This window comes from Egretta garzetta, unplaced genomic scaffold, assembly GCF_000687185.1.
Source record: "Egretta garzetta isolate BGI_Z169 unplaced genomic scaffold, ASM68718v1 scaffold457, whole genome shotgun sequence".
Lineage (NCBI taxonomy): Eukaryota > Metazoa > Chordata > Aves > Pelecaniformes > Ardeidae > Egretta > Egretta garzetta.
In genome coordinates, this window is record NW_009260187.1 from 61,726 (window position 1) to 86,763 (window position 25,038).

Below are 25,038 nucleotides of genomic sequence, written 5' to 3' on the forward strand. Positions count from 1 at the left end.
ACGCCCCCCCCCCCCCCCCAAATTCTTTGGTAGCCTCCATTTCAGTCATCTCTAATACTCCTTCCAGATTCTGCTAGAAAGACTGCTCCTAACCTCAAAAATCTCTTACAAAACTTCCCATAGTTTTTATTGGTAAGTAGCTTTAAGCTTCTGGCTCACTAAGCTCAGTGTCAGTAGTTACTGACGCTGATTTCCACAGATTTCATACCCATTTCAAAACTTCCCAGATCTCACCAGAGGCAGTCAGTAGTTGCTAGCGAGTACTGTCATAGCTTTCATAGAATCACAGAATAGAATCATAGAATCACTTTGGTTGGAAAAGACCTTTAAGATCATCGAGTCCAACCTTCAACCTAACCCTGCCATCCCACCACTAAACCATGTCCCTAAGCACCTCATCTATCCTTCTTTTAAATACCTCCAGGGATGAGGACTTGACCACCTCCCTGGGCAGCCCATTCCAGAGCCTGACAACCCTTTCGGTGAAGAGCTTTTCCTAATGTCTAGCCTAAACCTGCCCTGGCGCAACTTCAAACCATTCCCCCTCGTCCTATCGCCTACCACCCCCTAATGTCCTGTTTCATCTTTCATCTGTAATGGAAAGACAGAAAAGGCTTTCTTTTCTCTCACCATTTACTGTTTAATCTATTACACATTTTCCTTGAAGGCTCTGCAGTAAGTAGCTATTTACAACACTTGTAAGGTCCCCAGTCATTCAATAACTTTTAATGTAATAATCCAAGGGGGTGGGGGAAGCCGCACTATATTCCATATTATGGGATGGGCAAAGAAGCCCTTACATGGGGGACGTACCAACTGAGTACATCAATACCCAGTGGAGTGGGACCCATCAAGAGATATTAGGAAGTACTCAAAGCAGAAGTTGGCACAGCTTGGACAGGCAGGGTTCATTGCTCTGATTTTGTGCCACTTTCTACTCTGGTTCAAGTAGCAGCACTGCAGTCCTTGAGCTGCATTCTTGTGAGGCACTGCTACAACAGAAAAGAATAAATGGCTCAGGAAATCAGAGAGCACTTGTTAGTTTCCAGGTCAGGGTACATGCCCTGCCTGAACCCAAATTCAACACCAGGATAAAATCTGCATGTGCACCAGCCCCCTTCCTCCAACTGCTGCACCCTGTTTTCTCACAGAAATGAAAGCTGGTGAATAGTCCAGGTGTAAATCAAGACTGAGGGACTTGTTATATTCTTACAGGGAAGCCCGGATAGAACAAAGTGTTGTCCTATATCACACCATGGCCAGGCTAGCCTCTTAGCAACTATCTCGCCCATCTTTGTTCTAATCAAAATACCAAAAATCTACACATTAACCACATTACCACCACAGCCTTCTTACCTGCTACATCTCTACTGATTCTCTAGAAGAGCAGACTACGAAGAGAGAAACCTTATACTGGGAGAAGAGGCACAGGTTTTTTCCTGGTCAGCACGCACCACCTGTTTTGATTTCTCTGTCTCCAAAGAAAATAAATCTAAACTGTGTAGCAATCCACCCCCTCTGACATGTATCTCATGCAATCTACACTTGGCTGTAAAAAAAAAAAAACAAACTAGAATCCTAAAATCCAAAGTGCAGGGCATCATTTTTACTTTGTTCTCCCTAGAGAAAGGAAATATTTTCTCTGTCAAGACAGTGTAAGATAGCCCAGGAAAACTCAGAGACAAATTTCACTGTCACTGTTCCCATTTGCATGTTCTAAAGACTGTATTCATTTTCTTGTATTTTTTATCTTCTTCGTTTCTGCACACTGAAAAACTTGATGTAAGCTAATAACTTTCGTGGACAAAGAAAGCAATTATTAATAGCCACCTAGTTTTCTCTTTTACAATACATCCAGTAAAACATCCAGTTCTCACTTTCTGGAGAGAAAAAAAACAAGAACTCACATACTCGTATGTATCTTCATACACACAAGCACAAGCAAAGAAGTGTTTTAATGTGTTGAACATTAGCCCCAATTTTAAAGACTATTTACAAATAAAAAGGGCCAAAACCCAAGCTAACAGCAAGTTCAAGTGTCAAACCCAGGAAATCTTTCTCCTTTATGTTCTCATTACAAGTGTTATGCAAACACCTCTTTCCACAAGATTCAAGCTTGATTTACTCCACATTTTGTTTTATACTGGAGAACTTGAGGAACAAAAAAGGAAGAATCCGGTTTAGTCCATCTCCTTCTTACCTTCTGTGCCTTTAATAAAAATCATAGAAAGGAAAGATTAAATGATGTAATGGTCCTTAGGATGCTGTGAAAAAGTCAGCTGGCTCTATCATCTCTCAGATCAGTTATGAGTTACCTGCTGTGTAGCCCCTTTGATGCAGAATTCCTGGAGGAGGACGAGGCTTTAGCGCAATCTGCATCAGGTAATCCAAATCAGTGCTTTAAATTACTGCAGAAATACCAGGGTGTTTCTCTGCAATTCTGTTTCATTTATGGTCTACAAATTTTCAAACAAGACTTCATTTAAAGTGAGCAGGTACAAATTATTAGTCATTATAGTGAAGAATAAATGCCCAGCTCTGGTAAGTTTTCTCCCCTGTATTTTTATCATTATTTCAATTCCCACAGCTCCAGTAAAAGCATATTAACTGCTGAGGATTCAGGGATTTGAAGCAATGTTCTTCCAGCTCACAGTTGCCTTACAGAAATCACTGCCACGTGAATACTAAAAACACAGTAAAACTTTTACTTTACTTTTGTTCTTGGTAGTGTATCACAATGAACCATGGAACTTATGGAGACTAATTTCCTGTCTGTCTCCTGTGGATTCTCTGGTGGTTTAATATTACAGTTCAACTCATATTGCAGCCCCTTTGACATTATGGACACTAATTTCAACCACTGTACTCTGTGTTCAGATATGTAATTTTGTAAAACTCTAAGCAACTCAGTATGGGACCTCAGCCTCTCTTTCGATTTTCATTAAAAACATTTAATGTTGGGGTTGGAGGGATGCAGAGGAGGAAAAAGAACAAGGCAAAACATACTCAACACAAGCTTCAATTTCTTAAGAAACCAGACTAGAATTGCCAGAGGAAAAGCAGCTATTGGAAATACTCCAGGCGATCACTAGATGGTGCTACTAAGAATATGTACCATGAAGGAATTTTAAAAACCTGGGGGCCATTTGTAAGCCAAATGAAAAAGACTCTTCATCCCATTTGTACCTGTGTAGGCCATCTCTCCTTCCACACAAACACACTACAGTCTTGCAGAACTTGGTGCAAGTACTTATATGCAAAAGGGACTTTCCTTAGCTATTGCTGAGTTTCTTTTAATTCAAATTGGCACCTGAAGAGCAGCAGCCACTGAGTGCTCTGTGGACAGAGGTCCAGGGACCCCAACTTTAGCCTTCACTGCATGAAGCCTCATGAGAAGTTTTTGCTTTTCCACAAGTTCAGGAGCTTGCATTTCTTGACAGGCACAATCATAAGGACTATTCATCCAAGCTATAGCACTGTCACAGTTCTTACAAACGGGACTACTACTTCCTTAATAGAGCAACTATTCCCCATTTCAAAGATAACTCCAAACCGCATCCAAGTGAGCAGGTATACCATAAATCTCTAAAGACAGAACCAAATCTTACATCACCATATCACAAAGAACGTGCCAAATCACATGCTTCTGTAACCAAAGTTGTGTCCATGTTGCTGTGTGACAAGCTAGAACCCAGCTAGCTCTGAACAAGATTGTAATTTAACATTTTGCCAGTTAACAGGATCCCAGTACCTAATCTCAACATAGTATTCTTCCGCAGTGGGTCAGCACACTCTGTGCAGTCTCAGTCCTCCACCTGGCAATGAATCCTAGTTGGTAAATTTAAATCTCTGCTGTAATGCTAAATGATCCCTCTCTCCCCACCCCCTCCGAAGTGCTTCATTCTCAGGGGAATAACATTAGCATTTATGGAAGTAAATGCTTCAGGGTTTTGCTAATGTGCTAATGAGCTAGAGCCTTCCACCTTCAGATCACAAGCATGAATCCTATTCAGCGCAAAGGTAAAAATACTGTTTCTAGCAGAAAGTTGACATCAAGATGAGTTCTAGTCCATCACAAATTCATCTTTAGGCCTTCTGTACAGTTGTATTTTCCAAGTCAGACAGGGCTTTGAGCTCAACAAAGCCTTCTACCAAGGATCCCAAATTGCAGCAAGTTCCAGAATAATTTTGATACAGATCTTCAGGATATACACAGAACAGATTATCAGAAAAGGAAAAAAAAAAAAAAGAAGAATGAAAAAAAAGTAATGTCAGTTCTATGAACTGGAATTTACAGAAGTGCCCAAAATACTGAGGGTTTTCAGCAAAAGAGCTACAGAAAACAAAATCTGTATAAATATCAGCTGCGTTAGACCCCTCTAATACTGAAGACTGCACTGTAGCCATATTATTTAATTTATCCAGTTTTGCTTATGCACAGCAAACAGCTGTAACTGGTATGCATTTTTAGAAAGAAGTCATACAAAATATGAAGAACTTGCTTTGGGAAAACATAGCAGGGAACAGGGTTTTGAATTCCAGTATCTTCAAACCCTTACAGGGCTTGTGCCCCTTTTTCCTGCTAATTTAAAATCACAGTATTATGCCCTAACATTGCTCCTAGTCAGTGCAGAGGTTCCTCTCTTCCACAGGAGGGAGCTTTTCTCTTGCAAAGATGACTGAATCTCTTGCACAGTTCTCATTTTGGAAACATGTAGGAGCTCTAAACAGTTCTGGAGTGCCCCACGCCTGGCAACTTCCACACAGGATTAGCAAAGAAGATTCAGAAAATTAAGAAAAAAAACCAAAACAAAACCAGAAAATGAAAAATCAAGCATTTATAAGCTAAACCATTCTGGGACCCTTTTGTTGTATCACACTGTTGCTCCTCCCCACCCACCCCCAGCTAATGCAATTACTTATATAGCAGAAAAACCTAAGAATGTCAAGTCCAACACCCTTTATGTCCAGACATATCTGACATATATAAACTTTACTCATGTGACTGAAGGTATCAGCTATCCAAATAGTACTAGCAGAGGAACAATAAATCAACAGTAATTCAAAGAATGTAACATCTTGAGAAGAAATCTGGCCTAACATCTGAAAGATATAACCGAATACAAATTTGAAAATACATGTTAAAGGACAGAGATTAAAGCAAACCTCTCTTTGGACAACTATTTATTAATCTGGCAAGTGCCAGTCAGCTTTTACTAGGGTTAACCTGGATGGCTGCTTTTTCCAGAAAAACAGCTCACTTCCATCATTCAAAATTCTGTGCCACACCTGATCTGCAGCTCTGAGCTGCAATTTCTATCAAGGTAGTACCGTGCTATCATCATGTTTCACAGCTGCTACTTCCACTACTGTTTTCTTAGCAAAAAAAAAAAAAAAAAAAAAAAAAAAAAAAAAAAAATCACAAACCACAGAGGTGACAAGCCAAGCGGGAGCGATGCTTAAGCTGTGCTGTTCTCACCATCTAATAGCTAGAGAATTTCATATTCCCTGCTGTCTTCAGTTCTAGCCCAATGGGTATACCCTCCTCCTGATGTGCATAGCTAATTCCCATCGTCAACAGTGGGAATAACACATGCAGACCAAGGGGACAATGAGCCCTCAAGGCCTGTTGTAGTAGTAATTTCAAAATATCAGGGTAAACATATTTTGCATGTGATAAGTAATAAGCCTGGGCACCAGTTTCTGTGTTTAAGAATGCATTATGGGTTTGTACACTCAGAGTGCTAGTGATACCCTACTCACCTAGTTTCCAGCTTTTTATGAATTTTAAGAAATGGTTCTGCCATAATAACTAACTGCTATATATACAGATCTATACACACAGATCTAATCACAGATCAAAGCTCTGTGGAGCAAAATTGGATAGAAAGGATTAGGTGAAATACATCTGCTCCAAAGGTCTTACAACCTTGATTTTATGACTAGCCACATAAGAAATAGCATATGCTGCTCAGAACTCTTTCCTCCTATTAAAGTTATAACTTAAAAAAACATTACAAGTCTTCCTTGTCTTCAATACTTGCTATAACTTCAAAGCCAACTATGGTATAAGCATGCAGTGCAGGCTGTGTTTGGCTTACACATAACCAACACTAGTAAAGATAGATTCAGCTGCAGGCCATGGGCACTTAACAGAGGGTTAAATGTTAAGTCAGAAAAGCCAGCTCTGGTCTGATAACTTAGTGGTGTTAAACTTTCTTTAATCAAAGCACTATCTAACATTTTAGGAAAACCAAAACATCCAAACAATCTGCAGACCATGTCAGATCACACTCTATGCTCAGAGTAATTTTTCAGAACAAAACTTTTCCTGTTCACAGGTGATTAACCCTGCAAAATTATCATGCTATATGGTAAATGTAAATTGCTAAAAAATATTAATAAAGAAACAAAACAGGCCAGACAGCATACTTTGAGAAAAGACTGCAAGTCCCAGTACAAGCAAAGGCAACCAGAGAGTCTTGTTTGTATAACACTTAATAAGTCCCAGAGGGAAAAGGGACAGCTGTGTAAAGCTGCCTTCGTTGTCCCCTTTTTTTTTTAATCATAATTACATGTTACTGATGTTTTGCAAAAGTAAATGTCCAGAGAGTCTCCTGAAAGTTCACTATGAATACTGATAAAGCTCGAACATAGAAAGCAGATAAAAAAGCATCCTCCGTGATACATTTTGGAAGGTAGCCAAGATCACCTGGGAAGGTTAAATCTCCTTCGGTCAAGTAAAATCTTTAATGAGGAATGCTGCATTTTCAGTGCTCATTTGATTTATTTTGAGTACAAGAACTTAAAGTGAACTTGTCAAAGTTTCCCAGTAGGACTTGTAGCTTACAAAGACAGTGTACCAATATTTACACTCATTTCATGACTCCTGTCGTTTCTTTAAGTAGATTTTGCTTTTTTGGCTACATTTGAAAAGAAATTATGGACTTATCCTAAAAAGAATCACTCTCTCACAACATGAAACTGCAACTGAGAAACACAAAACACTGGTGTAGATTTTACTCTAAAATAAAAAGGCAAAGGACAGAGTAAAAGGTAGGAAATCAGAATTCAAGCCTGGGAAATAAGAATTACTTGGTTTCACTCCAGTTCCAATGATCACTCTTATAAACCGATCCAGAATGTTTTAAGCAAAGCTATATACCTAGATATACAGCTTGAATTTCAGAATTGCTAAGCATCTACCTGCTTTTACTGAGCTTGAAAGAAAAAGGGACATTGGAAGCTGTAAGAATCAGAAAAATCTCAGACAATTCTGAAAGGGGAACAATCGTCCCTTGTTATTTACAGCATTTCCTAATATTAAAGATCCTTCAAAAATTACTTTTCAAATGAAGTTTAGAAAAAACACATGCCAACTAAAACCTTACCAAAACCTTTCAATTTTCAAGCATATTTAGCAGAAATGCGATACTTACACACAAAAAGTGAAATGGAAGTTTGGGATGCTTAATTTATTTGATCTAGTAACTGGAAATTCTTGTAACAGAAAGTTTTCTACAAAAATGTGCTTTGGTCTAAAGAGCTCCATAAGTAAGTAGTATTCCCTAACTAAGACTGTATATAAGTAAGACTACTTACCTCTGTATTATGCCTGCAAAATTACTATGGCTCATAGACATAAGACTGATAAACATCAAGTGTGGGGTTGTTTTTTTTTTCCTTCTAAGTGTTGCTTTCTAACAAGATGAAGGGTTAAAATACTCATTTGGCTCTCTAAGGTTCTTTTGGCCTCAACCCTTTCTCTTACTGCAAATTAGCAAAAATAAATGGTAGGGTATGATCCTTACTAAGCCACATACCTACTTAACCCTGAACATTAATGAGTACCAGATCTTTTATCCCAATATGGTTCCTTTTTGTGCTACTCTTGCATAGGAGGCATACCACAATTTTAATTAAAGAAAAGGGGATGTGACTGGAGAGTCCAACTGCAGTCTCCAGAGGGCATGATTCAACTCCTGCCTGGCAAAGCGAACACAGAAAAACAGAGCAGTTAGCGGGACTTTTCTGCTTCAATTAGACTGCTATTTGAGTGTGAAACTTGAACTTTGGCAACTACAGTGCCTCCAGCTTAGGAACAAAGTCAATACATTGATTTGGAAGCTCACTTATGGAACATGAAACACTCACATGATGCTTGGATATCATGACAACATGGAAGCTACACAGAAGGCATTGAATCCTTTTAAAAGTTTGACAATCCAGAATGGCTTTATTTAAGGTATTTGACCTGCCTAGTAAAAGAATAGAATGTTGTAAATGCTCTCTGTGTGATGCACTACCATTTCTGAGTAGTTTGCATCTGTGAAATATCAATGGAGACAAAACTGTTCTTGCTTCCCATACTTTGAATACAATTAAACAAAAGTAAAAATTAAATTGAAGTCGTAACTAAAGTTAATTTTAGTAAGTAACTAAAAATTAAAATACTCCACAAAAATACCTGATATTTAAGAAAAAATATTTAGAAAGCGTCTTCGTGGAGATTTGAAACATATTGATCATACTGAAGCAAAGGAACCAAAATTTATCCCTTTTTGGTAGTTTAGGTCCTCCCTGATACACATGAGTATTGGAATTATTCCAGATTGCTTTTAATTGGGTCTATAGTGGGAAATACTATAACAAAAATAAACCAGCAAAAGTAATTGACAGTAGAGAAAAGGGATGAGTCTAGTTGTGAGAAAAGGTTTTAGATCCCATCAGGTTCACTGGGATTTGAGATTACACAAACCATACTGAGCCAGGTGATAACTCTATTATAGCTCCAATTCTAATACTGCTCTGTGAACTTTTGCACCTGTATTTGCAATACACCAGAAAGTTGGACAATCATCCCCCAAATACCAGCTGTATTGACTTTTCCAGTAACTGAAAACTGGGGGAAAAAAAAGAATCTGTCCATAGATACCAGAAATAGAGAAGTGTGGTTTCCTGCACGCTAATGTTACATATTTGGTTGACTGGTCTTTAAAAAGTTGAGACCTCCAGTTGAAGCTTTTTATACAAGTGGGATAGTAAGGTGTTGGTCCTCTATGGCTTTTTGGTGTTTAACAAAAATTAGGGTTATATATTTTCCCTCCTGTAAGGATAATACAAAAAACAAAGAATCCTCCTCCCCCTCACAAAACCCAAACCCAAAACAAAACCAAAACCATTTTTATCCTCTGCTCTGTGGCCTGTTTTCACACTAGGAACAGTATTTTGGAGAACTTTGCTTGTCAAATGCAGCTGATCATCACTGCATACATCTTGTTCCCTAAAGCTAGCTAAAAAAGGCTTCTCAAAATGTCAGCAGCAGTAATACTCCTTCCCTCGGCCATGTTTTGTTTTGTTTTTTTAAATTTCAAATAGTTACTGGCATTCACGCCAGCAAAGATGCATCTATCTACAAGATTTGAAAAGAAAAAGGGGTGCGTGGTTATGGATGTTTAATTCAGAACAGTTATAGCCATAATATAAGCTCTATTGCAGATCACTGCTAGTGTACTTTAACACTCATCTGGGAGGACCACATTTAGCCTTTGTATCTATTCCCTGGAAGAGTAACAGGAACTCAAATGTTCCAGCAACAGCATTCTTTTCATGAACAGTGCCAGAAATTCAATGTGCACAGTTCTTTTAGGAGGCTACCAGATCACTCAATCTGGCTAATAGATGAAAGTCTTCACAGTACTAACACCACATATGGAGAGCTGCAGACTCCAGTTTTCTTACATCTATGTTAGTTTTTAAACACTATTCAGAATACGCACAAAATGTTTTTATTAGAACTGCAGTCAAGGACACATCAGCTATAATGAAACAGTAAAATTTAACTGCTGCCAAAAACATTCTGCTTTGGTCTACAGTCGGTTTGAGCTTCTGCCCAACATCTACTTGCTATCAGGCTCCCATAGGGTGACACTAAGCTGCTTCGTCAAGAATCTTAAAGTTTATTTTGCTTTTACTGCAACTCTTCACTATGCAGTTGCGCAGTAGTAAACATGACCTTAACATCGAGTGGAAGTTTGGCAACAACTTGATTGCAAATGTAATCTGCAAGAGCCACAGAAGTTAACCAAGCCAAAAGGAGAGTTACAGCTCTTAAAAACTCAGACTATAAATGGCTATACAAGATAACATTTCATGCTGCAGTTTGCTAGCATGATTAACTGTAGTGCTGTGTTACACCTGCAAGTCATTTATCTTTTTGCAAATACTGCAGAAGTAATGTAGATACCCCAGTACTTGACTGTCTTCAAATCAGGTAACAATACAGGAAGAGTAATAAATCAGTGGTACCACTTGAAACATCATCCATTGTTAAACAAGTGCGCAAGTCTCCATGAGATCAGGACCTTGGATGGAGAAACAATGATCTAAAGCGCACCAGAAAATAAAACGGCACCGTAATTTTAAAGGCTCAAAATGAAGGCCTGGTTAATGTAGCAGATAAAAAGTAAAAGCTCTCGTCAAGTTTTTAGGATAAATACGTTTTAGAAGCTGAGTCTGTAAAGTTTTGTAGTTATAGAAAACATCTATTGCAACGTTTTACAAGGCAGAGAGAGCAGCCGAAAAAGGAATACATCTAAGATTTATTTACGAATAGGCTACAGAAATCGCTGGCTACTATCCTTGCTGCTGTTAAAAAGAAAAGCTGAAGTAAAAAGATTAGGCTTCTCTGGAAAGCAATTGTCTAGGTACAGATAAAAAGAAGATAAAACTGAAAGTAAAGAGATGCAGTAAATTGATTGTAACAGGACTCCTGAAATTAACATTCTGATATGATACTGTGGCCACTTTTCAGAGGTCAGCACATGAAAAGAGACATCGAATTTTCATCCTTTTAGCATTTTCGTTTCTCAGAACAGCACTTCAGTATAGACAGTAGACACACTTGGCTCAGAAATATACTCCTAAAGTCACAAAACCATTTTAAAATTAATATGGGTTACATCATTTCCTCACTTAAACTGGCTTAACTCCCGACCCAATACCTGTTTTTCAATGATTTCAGCTACAGCGCAGCCAGGGCCTAAACAAGTAGCTTCAGCAGCATCTTTGTAACCAGTTTAATTTGTAGCTGCCTCCCCCCACACTTATAACAATCACACATTCTTGACTCTTCCCAGTGCCTCACTGGTGTTTACGCAATCATGTGGTCAGCCAGATCAGGATGATTTGGTGTACACTCATTTTTGCGGAGGTTATTTTTCAATCATATTAGCTCCCCAATTCCACCATGCTTGCAGCCACAGGAATATAAATAGTGGCACAAGGGAGAGGTCAAGAAGGTGTAGCAGGGGCTAGCTGTGCCTCAACCAACTGTGAAACCTGCATTTTCATACAGAAGTTCAGGCCTTGGCTCACTACAGTATTTGCAACCCTGCTCAGCAAAGCACACTGACTTGAGGCCCCAGTTACTATGGTGATGAACATGGAATAAATGTTTATATATAAATAGATAGATTCTCCCTTCAAGAAAGCAGTTGTCCTTCTCACAGGCAGCTACTCATATTTTTTTTTAACTAAACAAATGTAAAAAAAGTATTAAAATTTTGAAGCTTAACGATCACTATTATTCATTAGTAAGTTACTGATAATTTAAACCTATGGCAAGAATTAAAAAAAGGCACATGAAAAATTAGTCAATGAGAATCCCACCTCTTCTGAAAACTAAACTGCTAAACTCCCTAGAGATGAAGTTAGTGCTTGGTTTTATACATTTTAGCTTTATGCTTAAGAAAAACAGGAATGATTAATAAAACTCTATCTCATTGTTTAACAAATCTTAAGAAATACTTATTTGAATAAAAAATGAATGTACGAGGCCTTTTCTTCTATGCCATCACTAAACTAAATCACCCCGCTTGTAAAATATAAGCAGTATTCCCTAACTCTAAGCTTACTGCAAAAGCAGTAAGCCAATATAAACAAGTTAACTTAGTTGAAATGCTTAGTTCATAAACTCATTAGTAGCTTACTTCCTTTTTCGAGAGATTATGCACCAGTAATTACAGTAGAACCATCTGCCACAAAGATGAATATTCTGCTTAGAGTTTTGGGGAACCCTTTGCCACAACACTTACATATAACTTGGACTTCTGATTAAGATCCAGTCCTAAACAGGGATCTCGAGTCATATTCCTTAGCATTTAAAATAGCTTTGAATTTAAGGAATACTAAATTCAGAGTAGACAAGATGATTTCCTAGGATCAATGACTATAAAAACTAATGACAAAACTTAACCAAACACCAAATTCCTCCCTGAAGAAAAACAAGTAATTGGCAAAACGTGGCAGAAACATTGCCAGCTGATGAGCTGCCTCATTCTTTCCGCTATGATGCCATCTGTCACCAGCTCTTCCCTGTCCTACACTCCCTTCAACTCTCAGCCTGACCCAGATCCAGTCCTGCTCTCAAGTCTGATAACGAAATCCAGTTCTACCCACCCAATGAGTGTCAATAACTACACCTGTGGTTGGATGTGCTTCAGTGTCAGTGGGCAATTAAAGAGGCTTTTACTCCCAGCCACTTACTACTGCTCTTTTCTTCCACTGAAGTGTTTCTCCCTTCTCCCCAGTCCGCCAACATAACTGCACATGTATTTGCACCCCAACCCATTTACCAGAGTAATTAACTTCAGAAAAAAATTCAACTATATCAAGTGTTTAAGTTAAGAGTGATAATATTTTAAGAACTGAGTTAGGAAGCAGCCACACGCAGGTTCACGCAAGTAGATCATATGGGGGAAAATTCCAGTAAGAAGGGCAAGCCCAACAGTGTATACTCTTTTTTTACTGCAGCACAGCAGAAGCCAATACACACACCTGGCATCTATCTGCACACTATAACCCAGTGGTAAAGAGCAGAAAGATCTTAACTCTAATAAAAATCCCTAAATAACATTTCAGCTTTTACATTTAGGCTGTAAATTCCTCCAAGGCAAAGACTTTCTTCTGTGCCTTGCACACATTGCTGATACACAAGAGATAATAGGAAGATGTACAGCTGTTCATGAAGAAGCAGAGTGTAATTTTGACTTGCTCTAAGAATAGGCCAAACGCCTTCCTCCAGTTCACATGCAAATTTATTACTGAAGACAATGCAGGTATTTGAGGGAAGAAATACAGCTTAGAATCTGAATATCTCTTTGGGGACCATCCAAATAAAAAACATCTTCTCAAACACCGAAGTTTACAGCTTTAGCATCCTCTGTCAAAGGATTTTTAAGTAATAAACATTTATATATTTATAGAGGTGATCTTTGTTTCAGTTGACTATTTAGCTATAGCTGCAGAGAGCAGCATGTTATTGCAAAAGGCAGTAACTAGACAATTAGGTCAAACTAAATCTCCTTTTATCCTTAAAAACCATGTGTTATATTAATTCACAAAGCATTCATTTACAAGATAATCTGCAGCAAGGGACCAGGCATCCCCACACACTGACACTAGAGCCATCAGTTATGCTGAGTCAGGTAAATTGCTTATTGTACAGCTAACCAATCTCAAAGTGGATTTTCTTATTAATACCCTTATTATTTTGAGTTGTTTTTGAACTTTTATGCTACAAAGTCTTAGAGATCCTGTTTTATTTTAAACATGTAACAATAAAGAGTTTAGCTGAGTATCTTTACTTAAAAAACTGGATTCAACATGAATTTAGACTGCAGTACGAAGCAAAGAAAACATGCAGCTTTTAAGATCTTTTTTAAAGATTTTTCTCTAAGATTTTAAGGTTATACTATGTAAATATCAATGCATATATAAATACACTATGTATGTATTTGTACAAGAATTTCTTAATCCTCCATCTAGTAGTGCTATTGCCTTTCAAAGAGGACATTTCAAAAGAGGCCTTAAAGTTTACATGCCCATCTGAGATACCCAGCATGTAAGGTCACATAGCAAACGAGTGACAAATTTGGTGGTGAAAATCCTCTGTTTAAACTCTGTGGTGTGAACAGAGTATTAGTGGAGGTGTTCCCAAAGCAACATCCCAAAAGCATGTACACTAGAAAACTTGTCTTAGCCTTTAGGGTTAACACTTATCCACCTCACAGATGTTTAAGTGATTGATTTGTTAATAGTTGTAGCAAAGAATCACTGCCGTCCTGATCAAGGTTTGGCATCCCCAAGTCTACAGGAAACTTAGTACTGAATTGCTTAGCAATCCCATAAAATAGAACAGAAACAACAGGGTGTAAGCTAAACCTTATGTAGATAAGAATGTCTGGACCTGTTTTGTGGCCTTCGTCACCACAGGAGCAGGCAGGAGAACATTACTGCAGATTAGGACACATTTGACCAAGGTGTGGTTCCTGAAGAGGACTACACACCACATGGGGACAGTAAGGATGCTGGAGAGCCTATATGTGCTAGGTCTAAGGTAGCAGGCAACAGGGGCTGCCCACAGCAACAGCCTTTTGTTGGTCTGCCCAGGGATTCAGCTCAATCTCATAGCTCAGTGGAATCAGGTAATCCCTGAGACACTGTTTTCATCTCTTAACTGGAAGTTATCTGCAGAGTTACCCCCAACCCAAACTCTCTCCGAATGTAATTATCCCCAAACTGTCATGAGTTACACAGGGGAAGACTCAAAGCTGGTTATTCATGAATGGAGATCTTGAGCAAAAGCTTAAACTGGCTACTATGATGCCAAGAATTATTTTAAGCTTCCATTATGTTCTATAGCATGCATCTACAGATGCATGCATTCAGTCAGAACACCCACCCACATATTCAGAACATGACAAATGTACATGTTCACTAACAAATTAACCATTTGAGCAGTAAATTGTGCACTGAATGTTACTAAAATACCAATAAACCAAAGGACTTACCACTAAGGAGGTGAGTTTGTCCTTAACAATTACACAAACCAGATACTTAATTGAACACTGTACAAACAAGATATATTCCCAAACCTGGAGCTACAGTACTGCAAGGCTTTTTTTTTCCCCCTTTTTTTAATTCCTATACACATTTCACTCCACATTAACATGATTTTAAAGATGGCTTAGTCCCTGGTCAAGTTGTATTTTAATTTAGTTAAAGAACTCCAAAGAACCTAGTGCTGTATTGACAGATCCCAAGCACTTTAGAAGATTCCAGCTCTAACTGCTTCAGTGATGCATGTTTTTCATCTAACTACCACAAGCTTTACTGGCTTTAGACATTCTCAGCTCTTTTTTAGCACCTTCAGCCCTGGCTCTTGATCAGGTAGCAGCATTTCCTCTTTAAAGTCCAGTTGCAGGGTCACTCAAACTTTGCAGGAACTGAGAGGCTCTGAAAGCAACCCAGGCTCAGATCTGGGGAAGTTTATTATTTTTAAAACACTGCTTACTCCACACAACTATTTCAAAGGCTCTGACCTCCCGAGGTTTGCAACAAACAATTTTAGGCTATATCCAAAGGCTTCTGAGTGTTGACAACCAGGTTATACTGAAAATTATTTCCCTGAAGAATTAATCTAAAATGTTCTATTTATTGCACTCAGAACAGCAGTGCTTGAAAAAAACCTGTAACAGCCCACACACGGAGGGCTGCAGGTTGTTCAACATGAAAGGTAGATTTCCATTTACATGCCTGAGAAAGAGAAGCCTCCATACACAGAATCAGAGAATGGCAAGGGTTGGAAGGGACCTCAGGAGATCATCTAGTCCAAACCCCCTGCTAAAGCAGGTTCACCCAGAGCAGGTTGCACAGGACATCATGCAGGCAGATTTTGAGTATCTCCAAAGGAGACACCACAACCCCGTTGGGCAGCCTGTTCCAGTGCTGAGTCACCCTAAAGGTAAAGACGTTCTTCCACATATTCAGCTGAAACCTCTTATGTTTCAGTTTGTGCCCATTGCCCCCTTGTCCTGGCGCTGGGCACCACTGAGAAGAGTCTGGCTCTGTCCTCATGACATCCACCCTTAACATGTTGATGAGATCCCCTCTCAGTCTTCTCTTCTTCAGGCTAAGCAAGCCCAGCTCTCTCAGCTTTTCCTTATAGGGGAGATGCTCCAGTCCCCTAATCATCACCAGGGCACTCACTTCATTCAGCAGTGGTCCCGCATTTCCCCTAGTCTTCCGTTTGCTGCTGATGTACTTGAAGAAGCCCTTCTTGTTATCCTTGATATCCCTCGCCAGATTTAGTTCCAGGTGGACCTTAGCCTTTCTAGTTGCTTCCCTGCATGCTCTGGCAGCATTTGTGTGTACCTCCCAAGTGGCCTGACCCTCTTTCCACATTCCATAGAGCTTCCTCTTCTCTTTGAGTTTTACTAGAAGCTCCTTGGTCATCCATGCAGGCCTCTTGCCTTGTTTACTTGATTTCTTACTCATGGGGAGGCACTGATCCTGAGCACGGAGGAAAAGTTGCTTAAATAGCAGCCAGCTCTCTTGGACTCTCCTACCTTCTAGAGCCTTAAGCCATGGAATTCTTTCAAGCAGGACCCTGAAGAGGCCAAAGTTAGCTCTCCTGAAGTCCAGTGTTGTGGTCCTACAGTTACTGATCTGCTTCCACCACACATAATCCAGAACTCCACCATCTCATGGTCACTGCAGCCAAGTCTGCCCCCTACCTTCACATCCTCAACCAGTCCTTCTTTATTTGTCAGCACAAGGTCCAGTAGCGCTCCTCTTCTTGTTGGCTCCTCCACCACCTGCATCAAAAAGTTATCATTGATATCATCACTCCGGACATTTTCTCTCACTGTACCAGATGTGGGTATATCTGGCATGATATTGATCAAGGCTGTCCTGGTCAGCAGAGGGAGAAAGGGGTTCACTCCCAGGAGGCTTACATACGTGCTCCTCCTTCTCCCTAACAGCAGTCCTTCTCTCTTCCCTGACCCTAAGCCAAATCCAGTAGTAGCTGCCACTGTATTTGATCAGCAGAAGACTGGGTAGGTCCCTGGCATTGAGGCATTAATTAGTCCCTTTCATCCCACGTAGGATTACAGGGTGCAGGCACACAGAATGAAAGCTTTCAGTTGCTTGCTAGTGAGGTCTTGCTTGAAGCATTGCTAGAGCTGGAGAGTTCATATCCAGCAGGGCAAGATAGTATTGATGACCTTTTTTTTTTTTTTTTTTTTTTTTTACTCCCTCACCATGCCATGAGGGGTGTTTCTCAGAATGGTTTCTATCTGCAAGAGCACCAGAACATAAACATTTCCCAGACATGTCCTACACTTTTAGCTCTGCTGGTTAGCAACAGGAAGGTAGCAAAATACTCCTGTGAGCACAGGTCAGCCAGAAAACTGCAAATTACGTTGACCAAAAAGCCACTACAGTGTTGTTTATTCTAGTCCAAAATTGGTGCAAGCTATAACAGGAAAAAGACACTGACTGCAACTACACTAAGATTTGTCACAATGGCAGTACTGTCTCATCCACAGACTGCTGTTGCCTTGGGAATAGTGGGTCCAGCAGAACTGTACACACCTCAGTAAATCTTCGTCCAGTTCGACCCATGCAATTGTAGCATTACTCAGAAGTAACATGCTTATTACAACACTAAACAAGTTTCTGTAATTGTTTTTAATACCAAGATTTACATGCATTACAGAGCTCTCGCAGCATTATAAAGTACAATTGTGTACTTCACCTGCCCATGCATTAACTCCCATAGCAATTTTATCAGCTACCCCCAAGTCTGCAGAAACAGTCATGTAACAATTTCAGCTGGATGGGAAAAGACATGAAGTTCTTTGCAGGACATGTTTTTTCAATACAATAGTCTCATCTCATTAGTATTATCCTCATAATGAGTAAACGGCAATATTATTTTGTGTGATACTGTTCTCATAAACGTCCATTTGGTTATGTACGCATAAACATGTGCACTCAAGCCACAAAATGTTGACTACCAGCTGAAAAGCATTAGAATCACTACTGATCTTATTCTTCCTGCTACAGACAAGGTTTACAGGAGCGGGTTTTTTGAAACTAGATTTCACACTGAGGACAGCCTGCAGTATCTCTCATTGTATGCTGCTTAAACTAGTGACAGCACGTTTGAGGAGATTATCCAGTGGTAAAATTATTTGGGCTGTAGTAAAATTCCAATGGTGGTGCTTTACAGTACAAAATCTGAAGCTGTTTTCAGTGTGCAAAGCAGGCTGCAAAAAACCTGCACAATTTCCAGACAGCAGAATTCTTCCCTGTTGACAGAGGGAAGAAAAATAGTATTCTGTGACTAAGTCACCCAAAATTTCATGGTATTCACTTAGGAACTTCACTTTCATTATGCATACCTTTTGTCTGCAGGAAGACAGAAGTACTGGGGGGAAGTCCGATATGAAAATGTGAGCAAATGTCTTTTGAAATCTCCTGACTTTTGAAATCTTCTCTGGAAATTCTGTAGGTCCTTCTGGAAAACGAGAATCTCCATTTTTTCTTGTGGGAAATTTCTTGTGAAAGAGTTCAGCAACAGCATGATTTATCAGAAACTAATGTGAAATATACTGAAGTTTTAAATCCATTCTACACTAGAAAGTAGATGGTACTTTGCTAAATAGGCACAAGGCAGAAGCATCATGACTTACAGTGTACCACGTTAACAAGCTGCACCCCATCCCTGGCAAGTGCCCCTTTTAATTAGGCAGTCTTTTGCAACATGAAGGCCCAAAGACTTAAATTACACAAGATCTTCAGATTAACACAGATTAGCAGCAAGTCCAGCCAAGTTATAATTCTTGCAAGGGATTCTTTAACCTCTGTGCAAAGCAAGAGCTCCCAGCAGCTGTAACGACTTCACACAAAAAAAAAGTTGCAGTCTTTTAACTACTCTTTCTCTGAGTAAAAGGAAGATTCCAGGAAGCTAAATCTTTTTATGATTCCTTAGGTGACCATACTATGCTAAAAGCACGAAGACCGAGCATTCAGTGCAAGAATCTAACCCTTTCGCCACCAGGGTGAAAGGATAAAACCGAAGATGTCCAAACACTTTGGATTCAGGACCTGGCTTTATAGAAACAAAACACACAATCCCCATCCAGCAGTGTGAGAGTAACTTCTTCACTCTTCTACTGAAAGCAACAGAGCAGGACTGAATCTTCACCCACCAAAGACCTGAGGTGATTCCCTAGTCTTATGCTACAGATCCAGAATATCTGAAGACTAACATGGTAAGAAAAAGGCACTATCCAATGATGATCCAAACACTGACAGACAGGCACAGATGATAGACTAGGGGTTTTGCACCCCAAAAAAAGAGCATCACCAAAACCAGTTTCACCACATCTAAAGTAAAACCTGTCACAGCTACAAAAACACAGGTAGTATTCTGTATTAGCACCAAAGTAGTTCCTTGGGAGTTCTTAGGCACAATTCTGAATTCCTGTGGCAAAAACAAATCACATCCTGTGGCAAACAGACCTAGCTGGCATATGGGGTTACACTTCCTCCTGTTTCTCAAACGGAAACTACAAACCCCACAGTCCTCAATATGAACTCCCAAGAAAGTCTCTGCATGGAACAGAGGCACAGAGTGGAGAATCACACACACGCAGTGCTTACCTCACTGTGGTCACATCTCCTCAGTGGAGGGGGCCTTGAACATTTACATGAATACAGGGTGATCACGCTGCGTCATGTTTTCCTTGAAAGCTCTAACAAGCTACTTAATTTTTCACACAGATGATGGCACTGTGAATGAAAAGAGGTTACATGAGCACTGAGATGGTGGCAATCAAAGCTATGGAAAAATGCACAGCTAAGATAGATGCAATTTACCACATCATACCACAGAGAGCATTTGTCATTACAATTATTTTTCTCTTCCATGACAACAAAAAGGGTTAATAGTCACAGAACTTCACACTACATTCACTGAACTCCCCACAACACATACTGATATGCTAAAAGGTACTCCATATGACAGCAACATCAGTTCTGATTAGTTTGGAAAGAGTCAAGTTATTTACTGGTATTCAAATTTTGTCCCCAATTAAACTGTTAGGGGAATCAACAATCAAGCAATTCCCCAGTATTGTCTCTGCCACAAGAAAAAGAAAGAGCAAATTAAGACCTTTTGGCATTGTTTCAGTTCAAACTCTATATCACTATTAAATTATCAGTCTAGTTTGCTGCCTGAGTCATGACCTTCAGAATTTGTGCTGGCCCAAACCTGAACCAGTCAGCCAACACATGACCAGTGACAAAAACAGGTATCACCTTAAAATAATTCAAGTGATTGTTTCCACAAGATGTAAGTTACATACGTTAATAGCTCATTAATATCCTGCGCAGGCCAATCTCTACTGCCTAGTCAGTTACTGCAGGAAGATAAGAACTTCAGAAGTCAGACCGATACATGTGTATCTCTAGCAGAGTTAAGCAAAAGCAATAAGCCTTTACAACAGCTGTAGACAAGCACATAAGTGAAAAAAAGCAAACATTGTACTCGTGCGTGCAGCACTTACCTCCAGTTGTTGCAAGATCTTTGAGTAGTCAGCCCACAGCTCTGATAAGAGTTCCCCAGAACAAACACCTTCAGAAAAAAGCAGTCAACTATACCAAACTGAGCTACAGCTGGATGCCATCAAGAAATCTTATCAGCTGCTAGGCAAATAAGATCAATACATGAAATGATTATGCAAACAGCAGTCTCAAGAAAAATGTAACCTTATAGTCTCAATCTTTCTTGCAAATTGTTTCCATATATTTGTTCTGCAGAGAGCTATCCAATGCAGTGATAGAATAACTGGGGTCAAAAATACAGAAAGCATTTTTATCCCCAGTTCATCCTAGCCAGAACTAGCAGTAAGTCTAGGAAATCAGAAGACTACACTCTATAACCCAGTTAAGAAAAAAAAAGTTTCATGCAGTGATTTTCAATCTGTGGCTTCAAGTCCTTGGGGGCTGTTAATTAGCACCAAAAGCTGAAAAGGGTACCCAGAGAAATAATCCTATCAGGACATTTAATTCACAAGCAAAATCCACAGACCAGAAGCATTTACAAACACTGTTTCAGTAAATGCACATATGCTAGAGGCAACTATACATCTGCACTTGCTCTAGCAATTTGAAATCCCTGGAAGCATTCAAGCCAGGTTGGACAGGGCTCTGAGCAACCTGATGTAGTTAGCGGTGTCCCTCACTGCAGGGGGGTTGGACTAGATGTCCCTTCCAACCCAAAACATCTTATGATTCTATGATCCTGCAGTGATGCAAAATGAACCAATGGGTAACCAAAAATCACCCTATTAACCTACAGCTTCACAAGGCTTCTGTGGCCTGCACCTTTCATCTGGTCTTAAGGAGAGTCCTGTTTGTCATTTCCTAGGTAAAGAGACCAATGTTCCCCTGTGTCCTTAACCCTTTCATTTGACCAGTTTTTTCAGCTGTGCCTTTGCTGGATCTGAAAAGTATCATCACACTCTCCTCCCAAATCTTGGCAATTTATACATGCTTCACAAATAGGCAAGAAAATAAGGGCAGACTCCCTTTGATTTCTTTCAACTGAAAAGGCAGATGTAGGTGTAAGAGAGATACAATGAGAGGCACTTTATCTTTCCAATCATTTGTCAGTTCTAGTCAGTACTGTCTCTTTAGATTTGCTTATTATTCTACCTATTATTACAAATGAAACTAAATGAATAAATACGGTGCATTGGTTTTACAGACATTAGAGTTTGGGACCTGCACTAATAGAGCATTTCAAACATGCTGAGAAAGGACAGTTTTCATTTCTATCTAAAAAGGCTTCCTCTTTTGCTGATAAAATACAGCTTCCCCCGCCCACTGTAGCTGAAAGCACTTTCCCTCAAAGCTAGTTCATAAAAGGTGGCTTTCCTTTTTTCCTTCTAGAGCATTAAAGAGGAATAAGAGTTTATTTTTCTAAACCACTACTGAAGCCCGTAAGAACACACATATGCTTAAAAATAATATATTTTCAAGCTTTACTGCACTGTTCCAAGAGTTTACCTGCTTTGCTGGGAAAAGCTGCTTACAGCCTGTTAAGGGTCAGGCTGAAGATTATTTCATTAGGTAGCAGCCCTCACCCTGGGTTAACAGAGAGGGGAATGCTCCATATAAATTGCCTCCAGCTACGTTTGAGTAAGGGATGTTTATGAAGACCAGCACAAGGCAAGACAAAGGATATACTTGGGGGATAAAAGATACGTGCTATATTAAAAACCCTCAAAACTTAGAGACAGGTAAGGCATCACAAATAGCACTTTAAAAGCAGCACGCTAGGGAAAGGACTGCAGCTAGAGTCCGGACACATAAGCAGGAGCACAGAAATTGTTTTCCAGGTATTAGGTGAAGCACTATGCAAGCCACATCATTATTAACAGCAAACATAACACTGAAGAACCCAAACAGGTACAGAGTTTACATACCTGTTTGTTTATCAGTAGCTAAAACAGCTTCCAATTACCTGGAGATACATATTTATCCCAGCTTGAATGGTTGTAAATATGCTGCAGAGGAGCTTTACTAAAACGAGAAAGCAACAAAACACAGCATTGTCAGAAACTTACTCTAAAAAGTATTCAAATATCGATATTTGCAAAAATACTAGTCAGAAATACAGATAATATAATGCAAAGTGTTAAATGCAAGTCATGGTTTTCTACAGGCTCTTATGTCCACACTAACAAATGCCAGCTTTGACACATTCACACAACAGAAAAAGGAATTAAAAACAAGTTAGCTCATCTTTGTACTGCATCTAGAGGTTCAAAGCTACTAGTGGTGACATAGCTGCATTACAAGATAAAAATTGTATTTTCAAAAGTTCTTGGCTGTCTCTACTCGCAACTTAAAAAGGTAACAATTAAGATATTGTATTCCTTATTTCTGTTTATTTTAGTCCCATTACATTATGCAATAGTAATACTAGCCATATTCAACTTCATTTAGCTGATTTTACTCCAGATTTGCATCTGCTAGATAAGGCTGCAGCGACAGAGATGTAAGCAGGAAGACTGTTGTACATCAGAATTTCTTTTCCTTTTGGAGATCTTAAGTTATTATTTTTCATTTTTTGGCTAGAGTCCAGTCAGTTTTAATACTAGTTTTCAGTGAAATCTAGAATTGTTTTATTCCTAGACAACCTAGCAACTAGAATATTTTTTTCCCCCAAAAGAAGAGTTGTCCTAGCCACCTGTATCTATTAATAAGAAGAGGCAGGAAATTCCTTCTCTGGATCAGACCATTTTACCATGTATGACCTCTCACTGTGGCCAGGCCCAGGTTCTTACCAGCAAGGCCTTTTTCGCTGATTTGCTATTAACTCAAAGCTTACAGCTATGCGTTAGTGTTTGTTTTGCTTTCTTCTGGTGCAAATTACCTTTTGTTCACCACCACTTAGTTTCACTCATCACTGTGTTCTTCATTTACTTATCTTTAGATTTTTTCTGTGCGATCTCCCTAATCCACTCTCTGCTCTTCCCAGTCAAGCTCACCTATTTCTGCAGATATGAAGGCATGCTCAATATCAGTTTCCAGATGCTTTGCGTCTATCTTTTAGATGAGAACTTCTAATCTATTTTTGAGCTTCACGGTCACCCTTTATTTATCTAGTTTTCTGAGCAGGCTTCCCTATAGGAGATTCCCCATTCCTCTTAGCATTTGCGGATCAGCATTTGATTTCAAGATTCCAGGTTTCTCAAGCAACTTTTAAGGTAACCTTTGCTAGCCTTAGGCCAGCTCAGACTCCCACAAACAGGGCAACAGTGACAAAGCAGTTTCTTTTCCAGAAGAAGCTGAAAGGAGAAGAAATTACCATTTTAGACTGGAAAGCTCATGCTTGGCTATGGTCCTAAAAATTAACCTGGTTTTCAAGTAATAATCCAGTCTTCCCTTCCCCCACAAATTAGGTTGCCATTCACCTTGAACTTGGCAGGAATAATTTGCATTTCCCTGGCAAAGTGTCTAGCTATTATGAGCCAAATAGCAAATGCCTGAAAAACAACATCAACGTGGTACTGAATCTTCTCTTTGGCAGTATTAACACAACAGTATTTTATATGTAATTATTATTTTCACATCACCACTTCATTTGTCACAGTGTTATGCGCTGTCATGGTGCTCCAAAAGAAACATGTTCAGCAGAGCGAGCACAGAAAGAAGGACAAAAACAGCAAAGGGAATGTGAAATCAGCCCCTCTTCACTCACTATTTTACTTTACCCTTCACAGAGGTTTTTAAAGGTGTCATCCGGCCTACTTAAAACTTTACAAAACAGAGATCACTCCCTGAGGGTGAGCCTTACTTATGCAAGCAGTTACATTGCCCTAAATCTTGCCTCAAAGGGGTTACTAAGTCGACATCTTTCATCTTAGCTTGCATTCAAGTGTATCAGTCATTTTATTTTCCAAACTGTCCAGGGTACAAAGCATTAACTGCCAGCATGAAACCACAAACATACACATAAATACTTTAAGAATTATCTCATCACAGCACAATTCCTTTACTTTTGTATAATTATCTATTAACACTACTGAAACACAATACCCTAAAATCTCTTAAGTACTGAGCACCTTCCAGCTTAGATAGCCTGTTGCAATGTAACATTAAAAATCTGAGGAAAATAACATCCAGAATTTAAGAACAGGCAGCACTCAGAGGCATACTTCCAAAGGCCCACCTGTGCTGAGCTTTGTAACATTTAAAATCTGAGGAAAATAACATCCAGAATTTAAGGAGAACAGGCAGCACTCAGAGCCATACTTCCAAAGGCCCACCTGTGCTGAGCTTTCTCCCTGCCTGGATTTTTTTTTTTTCTTCTTTTTTTGCAGAAAGCAGAAGCAACACAAGGAAGCTCCAGCAGCACAGCTTATAAAGTGATTGAGGGGGACCAACCTAAGCAGAGGATGCGTGAGAGAACAAGGACAACCAGCAACTCTGACAGCCCACATAGCACCTGAGGGAACCTTTCCCCGGGCAGAGGCCTAAGGGAGGAGGCACAAGCCTGTCTTATGGTAATACACAACATCCAAAGCCTTGCAAAAGAGGCCTCCTTGCAGCAGAGCAGCGCCTCAGCCCGGACTCCCACGTCCCAACCCTCACAAAACCATTCCCCCGTTCTCA

At 39.5% G+C, this 25,038-nt stretch overlaps 1 long non-coding RNA gene across 2 annotated transcripts in view; it reads right to left on the bottom strand.

Moving 5' to 3' along the window:
* The window catches only part of LOC118452628, a 42,045-nt gene extending 17,538 nt beyond the window's left edge, over nt 1-24,507 (bottom strand). Inside the window, exons 1-5 of one of the 2 annotated variants that reach the window (XR_004842424.1) lie at nt 23,297-24,507; nt 22,344-22,440; nt 20,421-20,488; nt 19,516-19,644; nt 18,269-18,367 (exon numbers count right to left, since the gene is read on the bottom strand). This is a non-coding gene — a long non-coding RNA (uncharacterized LOC118452628). Of the gene's footprint in view, nt 1-18,268; nt 18,368-19,515; nt 19,645-20,420; nt 20,489-22,343; nt 22,441-23,296 lie in introns of those variants that run through there. The other variant, XR_004842423.1, reaches the window with a different exon arrangement.
* Between the last annotated feature and the right edge of the window lie 531 nt (nt 24,508-25,038).